The sequence below is a fragment of the Ranitomeya imitator genome, chromosome 4 (genome assembly GCF_032444005.1).
Source record: "Ranitomeya imitator isolate aRanImi1 chromosome 4, aRanImi1.pri, whole genome shotgun sequence".
In the NCBI taxonomy this organism is placed as follows: domain Eukaryota; kingdom Metazoa; phylum Chordata; class Amphibia; order Anura; family Dendrobatidae; genus Ranitomeya; species Ranitomeya imitator.
Genome location: NC_091285.1, coordinates 637,510,888 through 637,530,010, shown reverse-complemented (window position 1 = coordinate 637,530,010; position 19,123 = coordinate 637,510,888). Strand labels below are relative to the sequence as shown.

General features: G+C 45.6%; 1 protein-coding gene across 4 annotated transcripts in view; it reads left to right on the top strand.

The window, feature by feature from the left end:
• The window catches only part of BRD4 (bromodomain containing 4), a 71,574-nt gene that overhangs the window by 9,549 nt on the left and 42,902 nt on the right, over positions 1 to 19,123 (top strand). The window lies entirely within an intron of this gene.

Here is a 19,123-nt window from a genome sequence, read left to right as displayed (position 1 = left end):
CTCCCTGACTAGTTTCCAGTGAACTCACTTTGTAGCCAGTAGTGCAAACAGTGCAAAATGTGTAAATGCTAACATTATTTTCAGACCAAAATAAATTAATGTAACGTAAAAAAAAATCCTAAAATGTATATATTTTTTTTTTAACATGCGGCTGACGTACATGCATCAGTTTTCTGGATTCTTCATGGCTGTGGTTCGGAGCAGCTACTAGTGACCGAGTATACTCGGGATGTTGCTCGGGTGGTCTCTGAGTATTTGTGAGTGTTTGGAGACTTTATTTTTGTTGACACAGCTGCGTGATTTACGGCGGCTAGCCAGCCTGAGTACATGTGGGGGGTTGCCTGGTTGATAGGGAATCCCCACATGTATTCAGGCTGTCTAGCGGTCACAAATCATGCAGCTGCGTGGGCAAAACCTAAATCTCCGAGCACTAACAAATACTCGGAGAAAACCTGAGCAAGGAGTACACTCGCTCATCACTAGTAGCTGTGTGTCAGCAGTAGCAGGCGGCTCCTGTGTCTGCTGTGTGTCATTTACTTTCACTTTTGCTTCATTCTCCCTGTAATCTGTAATTAGCAGGACTGATTGCAGCATCACCGTCAGTCATGGGGACATTGTGCTTCTGGGTTGCTGCATGCCTGTATATCCACATCCTAATCACTCAGGGTCCCTGTGATCATTTTGTCATGTGGCCATAGGACGGACAGACTTCAGCACTATCATTCCCAGAGCCAATACTTTAGAAAAAAAATGATAGACTGAGGGATAATGACGAGTCCTGGTGGTTTTGCTTTCATTTCTATACCAGTAACATGTGGTGAAGCCTCCTCTCATCATTTCCTAAGTGCGGTTCTGCTTTTCTCTCTCCAAACACTGCGGCTGCAGAATAATGGCCGCTTCTGTGGTTGTGGTTTCTGCCCGCACTTCCGGATGACATTGGTCAAATACCAAATCGAGGGGACTTTATCCCCATTTGCTGGAACAATAATTATTTATTATGCTTTACTTATACAGCGCTATGATTTTCTGCAGTGCTGTACATACATCATCACTGACTCCACAGCCCGGATTGCTAGAAAACAAAACTTTTCACCCATGGTATTTATGGATAGCACTTGCACCTATGATATTCTATAGGGCTGTCCACTTGTCCGATATTTTTTTTTTTCCCCCCTCAGACTGAGTGGTCTGCAGCGATAATTGGAGACATGTCTGATTTTGATATGATTGTCAAATCAAAACTGGCAATGCAAAGTCAGTGAAAAAAAAACCAAAAAAAAACCTAAAAACGTTCTCAGATGACATCTGAGTGCAGTCCGATCTTTACGGACTGACAGGAGAATGTGGAGAAACTGTTTTTTTTTTTACCTCCACGTCAGAGAAAAACTGATGCCGCTCTGATCTGAATAATCGGAACGTTTTTATCGGATGTGGAGACAACGGTCATGTGACCGACCCGAAGGTCGCCTTCTAACATGTCTAGCTCGTGGTGGTTTTTTTTTCCCCCTCTAAGGCAGCTTTCTCTAGGCATATTTTTTTTCATGTGCGTTTCCATAGACCTCTCTATAGTAAAAATAACATTTAAAGAACACATGTGGACACAAAGCAAAAAAAAAAGCTTGGAAAAATTGATTAGTTTTATTTTTACATACTGAAATGCTGCAAAGAGGAAAAAAACATTTTAAAGAGTCGCATATGTGTGGGTGACTGAAGGCGAACCCTCTGTGCTTAGGTGACTTACACATCTGCTAGATTCCTTCTAAGAACCTTTAGGGTATGCGCACATGTTGCGGATTTTGCTGCGGATTCACAGCAGTTTTCCATCCGGTGTACAGTACCATGTAAACTTATGGAAAACCAAATCTGCAGTGCCCATGCTGCGGAAAAGCTGCAGTTTATTTTCCGCAGCATGTCAATTCTTTCGCAGCGTTTTACACCTGCTCCATTATAGGAATCCGCAGGTGTAAAACCGCAGGTGAAATCCGCACAAAAAACGCAGGAAGTCTGCGGTAAATCCGCAATGCGTTTTACCTGCGGATTTTTCAAAAAACGGTGCAGAGAAATCTGCACACAAATCTGCAACATGGGTACTTAGCCTTAAGGTACCTTTACACTAAACGACTTACCAACGATCACGACCAGCGATACGACCTGGCCGTGATCGTTGATAAGTCGTTGTGTGGTCGCTGGGGAGCTGTCACACAGACAGCTCTCCAGCGACCAACGATGCCGAAGTCCCCGGGTAGCCAGGGTAAACATCGGGTTACTAAGCGCAGGGCCGCGCTTAGTAACCCGATATTTACCCTGGTTACCATTGTAAAAGTTAAAAAAAAAAAACACTACATACGGTACTTACATTCCGGTGTCTGTCACGTCCCCCGACGTCAGCTTCCCTCCCTGCACTGACTGTCAGTGCCGCCGGCCGTAAAGCAGAGCTAAATATCGGGTTACTAAGCGCGGCCCTGCACTTAGTAACCCGATATTTACCCTGGTTACAAGTGAACACATCGCTGGATCGGCGTCACACACGTTGATCCAGCGATGACAGCGGGTGATCAGTGACCAAAAAAAGGTCCCAATCATTCCCCACGACCAACGATCTCCCAGCAGGGGCCTGATCGTTGGTCGCTGTCACACATAAGGAGATCGTTAGCGGGATCGTTGCTACGTCACAACGATATCGTTAACGATACTGTTATGTGTGAAGGTACCTTTAGACCTTTTTATCACTATGATCTCCACATCAGAGGCTGAAAAGCAGAAATAGCAACTCTTAAGTATTGGCGCGAGCTCCCAACTCCTTCCAGTGCCCTACAATGCTTTCTGTAGTAACCCGCGTCTCCCACCATAGTGTCCTGGATTGTGGCGATAGCGGGTCAGTCAGAATAGATTGTAAGCTCTTCTAGGTGAGGGGGTCTTCTGTTTCAGGAGGCTGCATGTGTAAAGTGTGGAGATTCTCTTGTCGCCCGACATCCGATTTCCATCCTAAAGGCTCGTGCAGATGACCGAATAATCGGTCTGATTGCGATCCAACAAAACAACGGATCACTCTCAGACCATTGTTCTACGGGGCCATGCACATGTCCGATTTTCTTCCTCTGACAGCTGGTCCAGGGGAAAAAAAAATAAAAATTGCTGCATGCCAGAGTTTGATCTGCTACAGCTATTCGGATTGCACTCTGCAAGTCTGGGAGTCCGTGGGAAACATTGGGCTGCCCTCGGATGGCATCTGAGTAACATAGTAACATAGTAACATAGTTAGTAAGGCCGAAAAAAGACATTTGTCCATCCAGTTCAGCCTATATTCCATCATAATAAATACCCAGATCTACGTCCTTCTACAGAACCTAATAATTGTATGATACAATATTGTTCTGCTCCAGGAAGACATCCAGGCCTCTCTTGAACCCCTCGACTGAGTTCGCCATCACCACCTCCTCAGGCAAGCAATTCCAGATTCTCACTGCCCTAACAGTAAAGAATCCTCTTCTATGTTGGTGGAAAAACCTTCTCTCCTCCAGACGCAAAGAATGCCCCCTTGTGCCCGTCACCTTCCTTGGTATAAACAGATCCTCAGCGAGATATTTGTATTGTCCCCTTATATACTTATACATGGTTATTAGATCGCCCCTCAGTCGTCTTTTTTCTAGACTAAATAATCCTAATTTCGCTAATCTATCTGGGTATTGTAGTTCTCCCATCCCCTTTATTAATTTTGTTGCCCTCCTTTGTACTCTCTCTAGTTCCATTATATCCTTCCTGAGCACCGGTGCCCAAAACTGGACACAGTACTCCATGTGCGGTCTAACTAGGGATTTGTACAGAGGCAGTATAATGCTCTCATCATGTGTATCCAGACCTCTTTTAATGCACCCCATGATCCTGTTTGCCTTGGCAGCTGCTGCCTGGCACTGGCTGCTCCAGGTAAGTTTATCATTAACTAGGATCCCCAAGTCCTTCTCCCTGTCAGATTTACCCAGTGGTTTCCCGTTCAGTGTGTAATGGTGATATTGATTCCCTCTTCCCATGTGTATAACCTTACATTTATCATTGTTAAACCTCATCTGCCACCTTTCAGCCCAAGTTTCCAACTTATCCAGATCCATCTGTAGCAGAATACTATCTTCTCTTGTATTAACTGCTTTACATAGTTTTGTATCATCTGCAAATATCGATATTTTACTGTGTAAACCTTCTACCAGATCATTAATGAATATGTTGAAGAGAACAGGTCCCAATACTGACCCCTGCGGTACCCCACTGGTCACAGCGACCCAGATAGAGACTATACCATTTATAACCACCCTCTGCTTTCTATCACTAAGCCAGTTACTAACCCATTTACACACATTTTCCCCCAGACCAAGCATTCTCATTTTGTGTACCAACCTCTTGTGCGGCACGGTATCAAACGCTTTGGAAAAATCGAGATATACCACGTCCAATGACTCACCGTGGTCCAGTCTATAGCTTACCTCTTCATAAAAACTGATTAGATTGGTTTGACAGGAGCGATTTCTCATAAACCCATGCTGATATGGAGTTAAACAGTTATTCTCATTGAGATAATCCAGAATAACATCCCTCAGAAACCCTTCAAATATTTTACCAACAATAGAGGTTAGACTTACTGGCCTATAATTTCCAGGTTCACTTTTAGAGCCCTTTTTGAATATTGGCACCACATTTGCTATGCGCCAGTCCTGCGGAACAGACCCTGTCGCTATAGAGTCACTAAAAATAAGAAATAATGGTTTATCTATTACATTACTTAGTTCTCTTAGTACTCGTGGGTGTATGCCATCCGGACCCGGAGATTTATCTATTTTAATCTTATTTAGCCGGTTTCGAACCTCTTCTTGGGTTAGATTGGTGACCCTTAATATAGGGTTTTCATTGTTTCTTGGGATTTCACCTAGCATTTCATTTTCCACCGTGAATACCGTGGAGAAGAAGGTGTTTAATATGTTAGCTTTTTCCTCGTCATCTACAACCATTCTTTCCTCACTATTTTTTAAGGGGCCTACATTTTCAGTTTTTATTCTTTTACTATTGATATAGTTGAAGAACAGTTTGGGATTAGTTTTACTCTCCTTAGCAATGTGCTTCTCTGTTTCCTTTTTGGCAGCTTTAATTAGTTTTTTAGATAAAGTATTTTTCTCCCTATAGTTTTTTAGAGCTTCAATGGTGCCATCCTGCTTTAGTAGTGCAAATGCTTTCTTTTTACTGTTAATTGCCTGTCTTACTTCTTTGTTTAGCCACATTGGGTTTTTCCTATTTCTAGTCCTTTTATTCCCACAAGGTATAAACCGCTTACACTGCCTATTTAGGATGTTCTTAAACATTTCCCATTTATTATCTGTATTCTCATTTCTGAGGATATTGTCCCAGTCTACCAGATTAAGGGCATCTCTAAGCTGTTCAAACTTTGCCTTCCTAAAGTTCAATGTTTTTGTGACTCCCTGACAAGTCCCCCTAGTGAAAGACAGGTGAAACTGCACAATATTGTGGTCGCTATTTCCTAAATGCCCAACCACCTGCAGATTTGTTATTCTGTCAGGTCTATTAGATAGTATTAGGTCTAAAAGTGCTGCTCCTCTGGTTGGATTCTGCACCAATTGTGAAAGATAATTTTTCTTGGTTATTAGCAGAAACCTGTTGCCTGAGTGTAGTCTATTTTTCAGGGACTGACAGAATGGAGCAGACAGACTTTTTTTTGCTCCCATCTTCTCAGCCTGATTGTCTCTGAGATAATATATACGTCCTGACAGGAGCCATTTCTACGTTGATGGCTCTTACCCCTGTCATTATTGGGAAGGCTCCTGGTCCGGTGTGTCTTCTTGTAACACACAGCTGTGCCTTGTGGTCCCACTGCTGCCGCACCTTCATGCCTTGCATCTGTCATACGATATGTAACCAATAAATGATGTATTTCCTGTCCGATCTGCCAGGTGGTCCTCAGATGCCCAATACATGTCCTCATAATCAGGGTCATGCCTCCCTCAGTGCCCCTCTAATTACAATCGGACTAGTCTCATGTTTTTTTCCCCGTAGTAGACTACTCAGTCCGAGGAATAAAAATTGGACATGTGCACAGCACCATAGAATAGCCTAGAAAACTACGGGTAACACCCATCCCAGGATATCAGTCATGGGCCAAGAAATCCCAGCTCCTAACTTTGTGTGATCCATCTCTAGAGACGGATTACACAACTGGATGGACATCAAGCTGCACAGGAGGAAGACGCTCAGTCGCCAGCACTTTTCTTTGGGTGGGGGTGGCCTTGGAGCATACTTTTTGAATAAAATGGTTTTGCGCAGTCAGTTTCTGACGTTGAATGTCGTCCTGTGCAGAGAGGCTTAGGCTGGGAGTCCACGATCTGAAACTCGCAGCACTTTGGATGCAGTGTTTCTTCTTTGGGTCCAAAGTGCAGCCTCATATTGAACGCAGGTAAATCCTCATGTGATCACTGAACCATGCGGATTTACAGCATTCAATTGATGTCATTTCTCTAGCCGAGACTAGCGTGTCCGCAAGAGAAATTGACATGCTGCGGTCTGGAAAGATGTCCCTCTCCGCCGGTGATCCGTAGGCATCTGTGGGCGCATAGCGGGCATGAGATTTCTTCAAATCCTACCCACTGTGCTGTCACAGCTGGCCGCTGCGGTTGTGATGCGGCATAAATCCGCAGCATCAAATCCTGATCGTCGGCACATGTCCTCATGGTGGCGGTTGTGGTGGGAAGCTCGGTGTCTGTCCTGTAGACTTCAATGTCAGACACTCAGTTTCTTGCGGAACTCTCAGACCACAGAAAATCACTTCAGGGTGTCGCTTCCTGTGCGTCCTGGGTTCTGTGGTGTTGGGCTGAGCCATGTCATCGCCTAATATTGCGGCTTTCTACTTGTCTTGATGAATGTTTGTAATTTTCCTCCGGAAGTGCAGCTTAGAGAATTTTATTTTTTGAATTGGATCCTGTAGATCACGCTATATAAGTCTGTGTGGAGGCCTGAATTCAGGGAATGCCATAGGCTGCTTTCACACGTCAGTTTTTTGTCATCAGTCACAATCCTTCAAATGTTGAATAAAACATATCTGTCGCAGATTGTGAAAAACTGACGCAACAGATTCGGGTTTTTTTTCACCGGATCCGACTAGCTGATCCAGCTCATTGGATAAAAAAAAAATAAAAATTGGAGCATGCTCAGTAAAAAAAAACCAAAACCTGAATCTGTTGCCGAATTCTGTCATTTGACAGATCCGGCGCCATAGGCTTCCATTCAAGCAACCGACAGACGGCGACGGATCCGTCGCTGTCCGGTTTTTTCGACGGACGCAAAGTTACTTTGTCCGGTTTCTCCGGCCGCTGGATAAACAATTTTCGACGGATCCATGACGGATGAAATGTCAGAAATGTCAGACCATCCATCGCTAATACAAGTCTATGAGAAAAAAAAAGGATCCAGAGGCAACATTTGCTGGATCCGTTTTTTTTCAAAATTCGCCTGATTAAGACTGATGGTGTGAAAGGGGCCTTAGACACAATTTTGCAGCATCTGGTGACATGTGAAGTGCAGCACTGTACACCAGAAGGCTATGTGCACACGTAAGAAAAGAGGTGCAGAATTTTCTGCACAAAATCCGCATCTCCTGGCAGAATCCGCAACTGCGGTTTTTATGCGGACTTTGTGTGGTTTTTATGCGGATTTTCTGCGTTTTTTTGCCACTGCGGAATGTTAACATGCAGGGGTGCAGAAACGCTGCAGATCCGCACAAAAGAAGTGACATGCACTTCTTTGAAATCCGCAGCAATTCCGCACTGATTTTTCCGCACAGCTTTTTTTTTTCCCATTGACTAACATTGTACTGTACATCACAGTGCGGATCTGCAGCGTTTCTGCGTGGAAAAATCCTCTGCGGATCCGCAGCAAATCCGCATTGTGTGCACATACCCTAATCATCTGGAAACATTGTAAAGTTGCACGTTTTCTCCTTTCAAAAAGCAATTGTCAAATCAGATTTACCAACATCTCAATATAAACTGCGTACATTACATTGATCTCTTGGACCTGATGAGACAGATGGACTTAAACCAATCTGTGTCAAAATGGCTTTAAAATCATCAAATTAAAATGAATAGTTTTGACAATTAGGCCGGTTGATTGTAAGTAATTGTAGTCCACAAAATGGCAGACATATGCTAGGAGTGACACATTTATTGACTAGCCAGCAGAATGACATTAGCATCTTTCAGGGCACAGCGGCTCCATCAGGCTGGTTTACAAATGAATGGCAGAGACAGAGGACAACACCTAAGAGGACATACAATGGGACATTGGTGATGGGGAGATGCCTTTCAAAGATAAACCAAGGAATCAAACAGATTTAAATGTCTCAATACTGAAAGATCTGTTTACTGATGACAGAGGAAAATCTAAGGATGTATGTAAAATTCTTAGACAATGGGACCCAATGTAACACCTGTCCTTACAGGGACACAGTTCACACCTCCCCCAGGAGGCCCCCTGTATATAAATCTCCTGTTATGTCTCTTAAGGCCCCTTCACATTAAGCGACGCTGCAGCGATACCGACAACGATCCGGATCGCTGCAGCGTCGCTGTTTGGTCGCTGGAGAGCTGTCACACAAACCGCTCTCCAGCGACCAACGATGCCGGTAACCAGGGTAAACATCGGGTAACTAAGCGCAGGGCCGCGCTTAGTAACCCGATGTTTACCCTGGTTACCATCCTAAAAGTAAAAAAAACAAACACTACATACTTACCTACAGCCGTCTGTCCTCCAGCGCTGTGCTCTGCTCTCCTCCTGTACTGTCTGTGTGAGCACAGCGGCCGGAAAGCAGAGCGGTGACGTCACCGCTCTGCTTTCCGGCTGACCGACGCTCACAGCCAGTACAGGAGGAGAGCAGAGCACAGCGCTGGAGGACAGACAGTGGTAGGTAAGTATGTAGTGTTTGTTTTTTTTACTTTTAGGATGGTAACCAGGGTAAACATCGGGTTACTAAGCGCGGTCCTGCGCTTAGTTACCCGATGTTTACCCTGGTTACCAGTGAAGACATCGCTGGATCGGTGTCACACACGCCGATCCAGCGATGTCCACGGGAGATCCAGCGACGAAATAAAGTTCTGGACTTTATTCAGCGACCAACGATCTCCCAGCAGGGGCCTGATCGTTGGTCGCTGTCACACATAACGATTTTATTAACGATATCGTTGCTACATCACAAAAAGCAACGATATCGTTAACAATATCGTTATGTGTGAAGGTACCTTTAATGTTGTCCTCTCTGTCATTCCTTTGGAAACCTGCCTGAAGAAGGATCAACTGTGCCCTGGAAGCTGCAAGCGGTCATTGGCTAACCCGAAGGATGATTACTCCTTGAATACCTATGTCATTTTTGGGCAGAAGTATTTAGTTTTTCTTTTCTTTCCCCTATGGCTAACAATATAAATTTGACATTGGACGTAGACATCATGCAAGAAAACGTTGTCAACAGGATTACACAGTAAGTACATCAGCCCTGTCAGGTCTAACATGCAACTTATGTCCTGGAATGTGGTGGCAGAGCCAGTGTAGACCTTAAAGCTGTGAGGGGTCCACATCCTGCAGCTCCTGTCTGTGTGATGGGGGTTGTCTGTGTGATGGGGGGGAGGTCTGTGTGATGGGGGGGAGGTCTATGTGATGGGGGGGAGGTCTGTGTGATTGGGGGGAGGTCTGTGTGATGGGGGGAGGTCTGTGTGATGGGGGGAGGTCTGTGTGATGGGGGGGAGGTCTGTGTGATGGGGGGGAGGTCTGTGTGATGGGGGGGAGGTCTGTGTGATTGGGGGGAGGTCTGTGTGATGGGGGGAGGTCTGTGTGATGGGGGGAGGTCTGTGTGATGGGGGGGAGGTCTGTGTGATGGGGGGAGGTCTGTGTGATGGGGGGAGGTCTGTGTGATGGGGGGAGGTCTGTGTGATGGGGGGAGGTCTGTGTGATGGGGGGAGGTCTGTGTGATGGGGGGAGGTCTGTGTGATGGGGGGAGGTCTGTGTGATGGGGGGGGTCGTCTGTGTGATGGGGGGGTCTGTGTGATGGGGGGAGGGGTCTGTGTGATGGGGGAGGGGTCTGTGTGATGGGGGGAGGTCTGTGTGATGGGGGGGAGGTCTGTGTGATGGGGGGAGGTCTGTGTGATGGGGGGGAGGGTCTGTGTGATGGGGGGGAGGGTCTGTGTGATTGGGGGGAGGTCTGTGTGATTGGGGGGAGGTCTGTGTGATTGGGGGGAGGTCTGTGTGATTGGGGGGAGGTCTGTGTGATGGGGGGAGGTCGTCTGTGTGATGGGGGGGGTCGTCTGTGTGATGGGGGGGGTCGTCTGTGTGATGGGGGGTCGTCTGTGTGATGGGGGGGTCTGTGTGATGGGGGAGGGGTCTGTGTGATGGGGGGTCGTCTGTGTGATGGGGGGAGGTCTGTGTGATGGGGGGGTCTGTGTGATGGGGGAGGGGTCTGTGTGATGGGGGAGGGGTCTGTGTGATGGGGGAGGGGTCTGTGTGATGGGGGGTCGTCTGTGTGATGGGGGTCGGTCTGTGTGATGGGGGGGAGGTCTGTGTGATGGGGGGGGAGGTCTGTGTGATGGGGGGGTGGTCTGTGTGATGGGGGGGGTCTGTGCTCTGTGTTAAAAGTTATTGGTATGCTGTCCCTCCTGTGCATCTGGGATTGTTGAGCCCTTGATTGGGGGGCACTTAGTATTTAAAGGGGTAGTCCAGAGCCGATATAATTGTTTTATTTTGGCTTTCTACATGCACAAAGAGATCAATTGTAATCACGCTATGGTGCTGGTGACATATCTTTTCCTAGCGCCGGTGATGGTTTCCAATTCCACGCCTTGTCCTCTGCTCACTGTATGGGACTAGAGCCTGATACAAAGGAACTAGTGGGATAAAGTAAAACTTGTGGCATGGCTGTAGCTGAGAAGCCAGCCCTGGGCTTGGTGGGATTTGTAGTCCTGAGAGCCAGAAATGCCAGTCTGGAACAGCAATGAGACTGATAAGAATTCGACCCCCAAAAAAAAACGTATTAAAAATTAAATAAAATGGATGTTGGAATTGGAAAACCTCTTAGAACAGTTGTATGTTCGTGGTTGGTTGGGAAGCAGCACAGTCTTCTCCATGGCAACGCTTTCCTGGTTGTTCTCCTGTAACGAGGTTTTGTGATTGGCTGCAGAAGTCTGTGTTTACACAACTTGTCACCGCCTGGGAAGTGTTGCCATGGAAATGTTTTTTTTTAAAAAAATTTTTTTTAACCTTTTTATTATTACCGTACTATCTGCACCAATTCCCAACATGAATTCATATGCCGGGGACTGAAATCTGTTAACTGGGGGACGACCTTTTCCCAATTCTCATGCACTTTGCTGCCACTGAAATACAATGCAGATTTTTAGACTGTAAACCCCCCGGCATTTCCATCCTGTGTGGACGCAGCCATGCAGACATTTGCTCTTGGCTTTGGCCCAGACGGCTGGACGAGGGTTGAAGCCCTTAAGGTCTTCAAAGACAAGATGTCTCCCGGCAGTGCACTTGTTTGGTCACCTCTTCCCGTCCCCACGGATCATATACTTGGCCACCGGTGTCCTTACAGGGGTTGTTTTCAGGAGAGCATCATCTCTCTATCTCCCTGCTTACATGGGGGCAGAACACTCCTGATGAGTGACAGTTCGCTCTATGGCCAAATGCGCCTTTCCAGGCTTACTCTGCAGGGTCAAAGACTGGTGGGATCCAGCCATCTTTAGATCTATGGTAGTCTGTAACCGTGGCAACAAGCTGTAGACTACTAGAGAATATAAAATCTTCTATGATGGCAGCAATGAGCATTTTTTAGTAAGAGGTAGATTGATAATGTGTGCAAAACTGTAAAGCGCTGCGGAATATGTTAGCACTATATAAAAATAAAAGATTATTATTATTATTATTATTGCAATGTTTCTTGTTTTTACATACAAATTACATGGCGGTTGGCAGAATGTCTCTCGTATGGTCAAATCATTGTGCCGACAAATGTATGACTAATACTATTCTTTATAAACACTGGATAATGAGGGTAAAATACTTGCTCCCAGCAATATTATTAAAACTTATTAAAAAAACAACAACCCTTTCTACACTTGGCATAAAGATGGGGAGGATATTTGCGCTAGTTGCGTAGCTGGCCGCTTGTACAATTTACGCAATTAGCGTATACGCAGCGCCTGGAATTGCATTCAATTGCATCACCACGCTCCTGCTGCGCATGACGTCACTTCCGCAAACAGGGCGAGCGCGTTCGTGAATCGGCACCTTTACGCCGCCAGCGTGACGTAGCTTCCAGCCTCCTTCGCTGCGGCGACGGCCCAGTCCTTTGATCCGTCACGTAGCCGTCGTAGCTACGCCATTTGCGCTGATCGTCGTCGTGAATAGAGCCCTTACGTTTTCAGCTATGTATCCGGCCAGCGCCGCTGCGCAACTTTCGTGACGCCGGTTCTCCTTGGCGGGCCCTGTGTCGGACGGGTTGGAAAGCCGCCACCGGTGGCGCACCCTCGGCGTGAGGATGACGGCTTCTCCTCACCGAGGAGCTCCCCCGCTGCTGACATGTGCGCCGGACACTTAATAGGTACGGAGAGAAATGCCGGGGGCCTGGGGAACAGCCCCGAACCGGCGCCATTTTCTGGGAGAGGAGGCCCGGGGGGGGACAGGGGGAGGGGGGGCGAGATTACATGGAGAGATGGTGCAGCGTGTGTGCGGGGAGGAGGCGGTGTATACCGGCCATTATCTGTACTGTATAGGGGAGGGGTGTATATATGTATACATAGTGTGTATATAATATATACCCTGTGTAATGTGCGGACACTGCGGGGAGGAGGCGGTGTATACCGGCCATTATCTGTACTGTATAGGGGAGGGGTGTATATATGTATACATAGTGTGTATATAATATATACCCTGTGTAATGTGCGGACACTGCGGGGAGGAGGCGGTGTATACCGGCCATTATCTGTACTGTATAGGGGGAGGTGTATATATGTATACATAGTGTGTGTATATAATATATACCCTGTGTAATGTGCGGACACTGCAGGGAGGAGGCGGTGTATACCGGCCATTATCTGTACTGATATAGGGGAGGGGTGTATATATGTATACATACTGTGTGTATATAATATATACCCTGTGTAATGTGAGGACACTGCAGGGAAGAGGCGGTGTATACCGGCCATTATCTGTACTGTATAGGGGGAGGGGTGTATATATGTATACATAGTGTGTGTATATAATATATACCCTGTGTAATGTGCGGACACTGCAGGGAGGAGGCGGTGTATACCGGCCATTATCTGTACTGTATAGGGGGAGGGGTGTATATATGTATACATAGTGTGTGTATGTAATATATACCCTGTGTAATGTGCGGACACTGCAGGGAGGAGGCGGTGTATACCGGCCATTATCTGTACAGTATAGGGGGAGGGGTGTATATATGTATACATAGTGTGTGTATATAATATATACCCTGTGTAATGTGAGGACACTGCAGGGAGGAGGCGGTGTATACCGGCCATTATCTGTACAGTATAGGGGGAGGGGTGTATATATGTATACATAGTGTGTGTATATAATATATACCCTGTGTAATGTGAGGACACTGCAGGGAGGAGGCGGTGTATACCGGCCATTATCTGTACTGTATAGGGGAGGGTGTATATATGTATACATAGTATGTGTATATAATATATACCCTGTGTAATGTGAGGACACTGCAGGGAGGAGGCGGTGTATACCGGCCATTATCTGTACTGATATAGGGGAGGGGTGTATATATGTATACATACTGTGTGTATATAATATATACCCTGTGTAATGTGAGGACACTGCAGGGAAGAGGCGGTGTATACCGGCCATTATCTGTACTGTATAGGGGGAGGGGTGTATATATGTATACATAGTGTGTGTATATAATATATACCCTGTGTAATGTGCGGACACTGCAGGGAGGAGGCGGTGTATACCGGCCATTATCTGTACTGTATAGGGGGAGGGGTGTATATATGTATACATAGTGTGTGTATATAATATATACCCTGTGTAATGTGAGGACACTGCAGGGAGGAGGCGGTGTATACCGGCCATTATCTGTACTGATATAGGGGAGGGGTGTATATATGTATACATACTGTGTGTATATAATATATACCCTGTGTAATGTGAGGACACTGCAGGGAGGAGGCGGTGTATACCGGCCATTATCTGTACTGTATAGGGGGAGGGGTGTATATATGTATACATAGTGTGTGTATATAATATATACCCTGTGTAATGTGCGGACACTGCAGGGAGGAGGCGGTGTATACCGGCCATTATCTGTACTGTATAGGGGGAGGGGTGTATATATGTATACATAGTGTGTGTATATAATATATACCCTGTGTAATGTGAGGACACTGCAGGGAGGAGGCGGTGTATACCGGCCATTATCTGTACTGTATAGGGGGAGCGGTGTATATATGTATACATAGTGTGTGTATATAATATATACCCTGTGTAATGTGAGGACACTGCAGGGAGGAGGCGGTGTATACCGGCCATTATCTGTACTGTATAGGGGAGGGGTGTATATATGTATACATAGTGTGTGTATATAATATATACCCTGTGTAATGTGCGGACACTGCAGGGAGGAGGCGGTGTATACCGGCCATTATCTGTACTGTATAGGGGAGGGGTGTATATATGTATACATAGTGTGTGTATATAATATATACCCTGTGTAATGTGCGGACACTGCAGGGAGGAGGCCGTGTATACCGGCCATTATCTGTACTGTATAGTAGAGGTGTATATATGTATACATAGTGTGTGTATATAATATATACCCTGTGTAATGTGCGGACACTGCAGGGAGGAGGCGGTGTATACCGGCCATTATCTGTACTGTATAGGGGGAAGGGTGTATATATGTATACATAGTGTGTATATAATATATACCCTGTGTAATGTGAGGACACTGCAGGGAGGAGGCGGTGTATACCGGCCATTATCTGTACTGTATAGGGGAGGGGTGTATATATGTATACATAGTGTGTATATAATATATACCCTGTGTAATGTGAGGACACTGCAGGGAGGAGGCGGTGTATACCGGCCATTATCTGTACTGTATAGGGGGGGAGGGTGTATATATGTATACATAGTGTGTGTATATAATATATACCCTGTGTAATGTGAGGACACTGCAGGGAAGAGGCGGTGTATACCGGCCATTATCTGTACTGTATAGGGGGAGGGGTGTATATATGTATACATAGTGTGTGTATATAATATATACCCTGTGTAATGTGAGGACACTGCAGGGAGGAGGCGGTGTATACCGGCCATTATCTGTACTGTATGGGGGGGTTGTATATATGTATACATAGTGTGTGTATATAATATATACCCTGTGTAATGTGCGGACACTGCAGGGAGGAGGCGGTGTATACCGGCCATTATCTGTACTGTATAGGGGGAAGGGTGTATATATGTATACATAGTGTGTATATAATATATACCCTGTGTAATGTGCGGACACTGCAGGGAGGAGGCGGTGTATACCGGCCATTATCTGTACTGTATAGGGGAGGGTGTATATATGTATACATAGTGTGTGTATATAATATATACCCTGTGTAATGTGAGGACACTGCAGGGAGGAGGCGGTGTATACCGGCCATTATCTATACTGTATAGGGGAGGGTGTATATATGTATACATAGTGTGTGTATATAATATATACCCTGTGTAATGTGCAGACACTGCAGGGAGGAGGCGGTGTATACCGGCCATTATCTGTACTGTATAGGGGGAAGGGTGTATATATGTATACATAGTGTGTGTATATAATATATACCCTGTGTAATGTGAGGACACTGCAGGGAGGAGGCGGTGTATACCGGCCATTATCTGTACTGTATAGGGGGGAGGGTGTATATATGTATACATAGTGTGTATATAATATATACCCTGTGTAATGTGCGGACACTGCAGGGAGGAGGCGGTGTATACCGGCCATTATCTGTACTGTATAGGGGGGAGGGTGTATATATGTATACATAGTGTGTGTATATAATATATACCCTGTGTAATGTGAGGACACTGCAGGGAGGAGGCGGTGTATACCGGCCATTATCTGTACTGTATAGGGGGGTTGTATATATGTATACATAGTGTGTGTATATAATATATACCCTGTGTAATGTGAGGACACTGCAGGGAGGAGGCGGTGTATACCGGCCATTATCTGTACTGTATAGGGGAGGGGTGTATATATGTATACATAGTGTGTATATAATATATACCCTGTGTAATGTGAGGACACTGCAGGGAGGAGGCGGTGTATACCGGCCATTATCTGTACTGTATAGGGGAGGGGTGTATATATGTATACATAGTGTGTGTATATAATATATACCCTGTGTAATGTGAGGACACTGCAGGGAAGAGGCGGTGTATACCGGCCATTATCTGTACTGTATAGGGGGAGGGGTGTATATATGTATACATAGTGTGTGTATATAATATATACCCTGTGTAATGTGAGGACACTGCGGGGAGGAGGCGGTGTATACCGGCCATTATCTGTACTGTATGGGGGGAGGGGTGTATATATGTATACATAGTGTGTGTGTATATAATATATACCCTGTGTAATGTGAGGACACTGCGGGGAGGAGGCGGTGTATACCGGCCATTATCTGTACTGTATAGGGGAGGGTGTATATATGTATACATAGTGTTTGTATATAATATATACCCTGTGTAATGTGTGGACACTGCAGGGAGGAGGCGGTGTATACCGGCCATTATCTGTACTGTATAGGGGAGGGGTGTATATATGTATACATAGTGTGTATATAATATATACCCTGTGTAATGTGAGGACACTGCAGGGAGGAGGCGGTGTATACCGGCCATTATCTGTACTGTATGGGGGGGTTGTATATATGTATACATAGTGTGTGTATATAATATATACCCTGTGTAATGTGCGGACACTGCAGGGAGGAGGCGGTGTATACCGGCCATTATCTGTACTGTATAGGGGGAAGGGTGTATATATGTATACATAGTGTGTATATAATATATACCCTGTGTAATGTGCGGACACTGCAGGGAGGAGGCGGTGTATACCGGCCATTATCTGTACTGTATAGGGGAGGGGTGTATATATGTATACATAGTGTGTGTATATAATATATACCCTGTGTAATGTGAGGACACTGCAGGGAGGAGGCGGTGTATACCGGCCATTATCTGTACTGTATGGGGGGAGGGGTGTATATATGTATATAATATATACCCTGTGTAATGTGAGGACACTGCAGGGAGGAGGCGGTGTATACCGGCCATTATCTGTACTGTATAGGGGGGGAGGGTGTATATATGTATACATAGTGTGTGTATATAATATATACCCTGTGTAATGTGAGGACACTGCAGGGAAGAGGCGGTGTATACCGGCCATTATCTGTACTGTATAGGGGGAGGGGTGTATATATGTATACATAGTGTGTGTATATAATATATACCCTGTGTAATGTGAGGACACTGCAGGGAGGAGGCGGTGTATACCGGCCATTATCTGTACTGTATGGGGGGGTTGTATATATGTATACATAGTGTGTGTATATAATATATACCCTGTGTAATGTGCGGACACTGCAGGGAGGAGGCGGTGTATACCGGCCATTATCTGTACTGTATGGGGGGGTTGTATATATGTATACATAGTGTGTGTATATAATATATACCCTGTGTAATGTGCAGACACTGCAGGGAGGAGGCGGTGTATACCGGCCATTATCTGTACTGTATAGGGGAGGGTGTATATATGTATACATAGTGTGTATATAATATATACCCTGTGTAATGTGCGGACACTGCAGGGAGGAGGCGGTGTATACCGGCCATTATCTGTACTGTATAGGGGAGGGGTGTATATATGTATACATAGTGTGTATATAATATATACCCTGTGTAATGTGCGGACACTGCAGGGAGGAGGCGGTGTATACCGGCCATTATCTGTACTGTATGGGGGGGTTGTATATATGTATACATAGTGTGTGTATATAATATATACCCTGTGTAATGTGCGGACACTGCAGGGAGGAGGCGGTGTATACCGGCCATTATCTGTACTGTATGGGGGGGTTGTATATATGTATACATAGTGTGTGTATATAATATATACCCTGTGTAATGTGCAGACACTGCAGGGAGGAGGCGGTGTATACCGGCCATTATCTGTACTGTATAGGGGAGGGTGTATATATGTATACATAGTGTGTATATAATATATACCCTGTGTAATGTGCGGACACTGCAGGGAGGAGGCGGTGTATACCGGCCATTATCTGTACTGTATAGGGGAGGGGTGTATATATGTATACATAGTGTGTGTATATAATATATACCCTGTGTAATGTGCAGACACTGCAGGGAGGAGGCGGTGTATACCGGCCATTATCTGTACTGTATAGGGGGAAGGGTGTATATATGTATATATAGTGTGTATATAATATATACCCTGTGTAATGTGCGGACACTGCAGGGAGGAGGCGGTGTATACCGGACATTATCTATACTGTATAGGGGAGGGGTGTATATATGTATACATAGTGTGTGTATATAATATATACCCTGTGTAATGTGAGGACACTGCAGGGAGGAGGCGGTGTATACCGGCCATTATCTGTACTGTATAGGGGGAGGTGTATATATGTATACATAGTGTGTGTATATAATATATACCCTGTGTAATGTGAGGACACTGCAGGGAGGAGGCGGTGTATACCGGCCATTATCTGTACTGTATGGGGGGAGGGGTGTATATATGTATACATAGTGTGTGTATATAATATATACCCTGTGTAATGTGAGGACACTGCGGGGAGGAGGCGGTGTATACCGGCCATTATCTGTACTGTATGGGGGGAGGGGTGTATATATGTATACATAGTGTGTGTGTATATAATATATACCCTGTGTAATGTGAGGACACTGCGGGGAGGAGGCGGTGTATACCGGCCATTATCTGTACTGTATAGGGGAGGGGTGTATATAT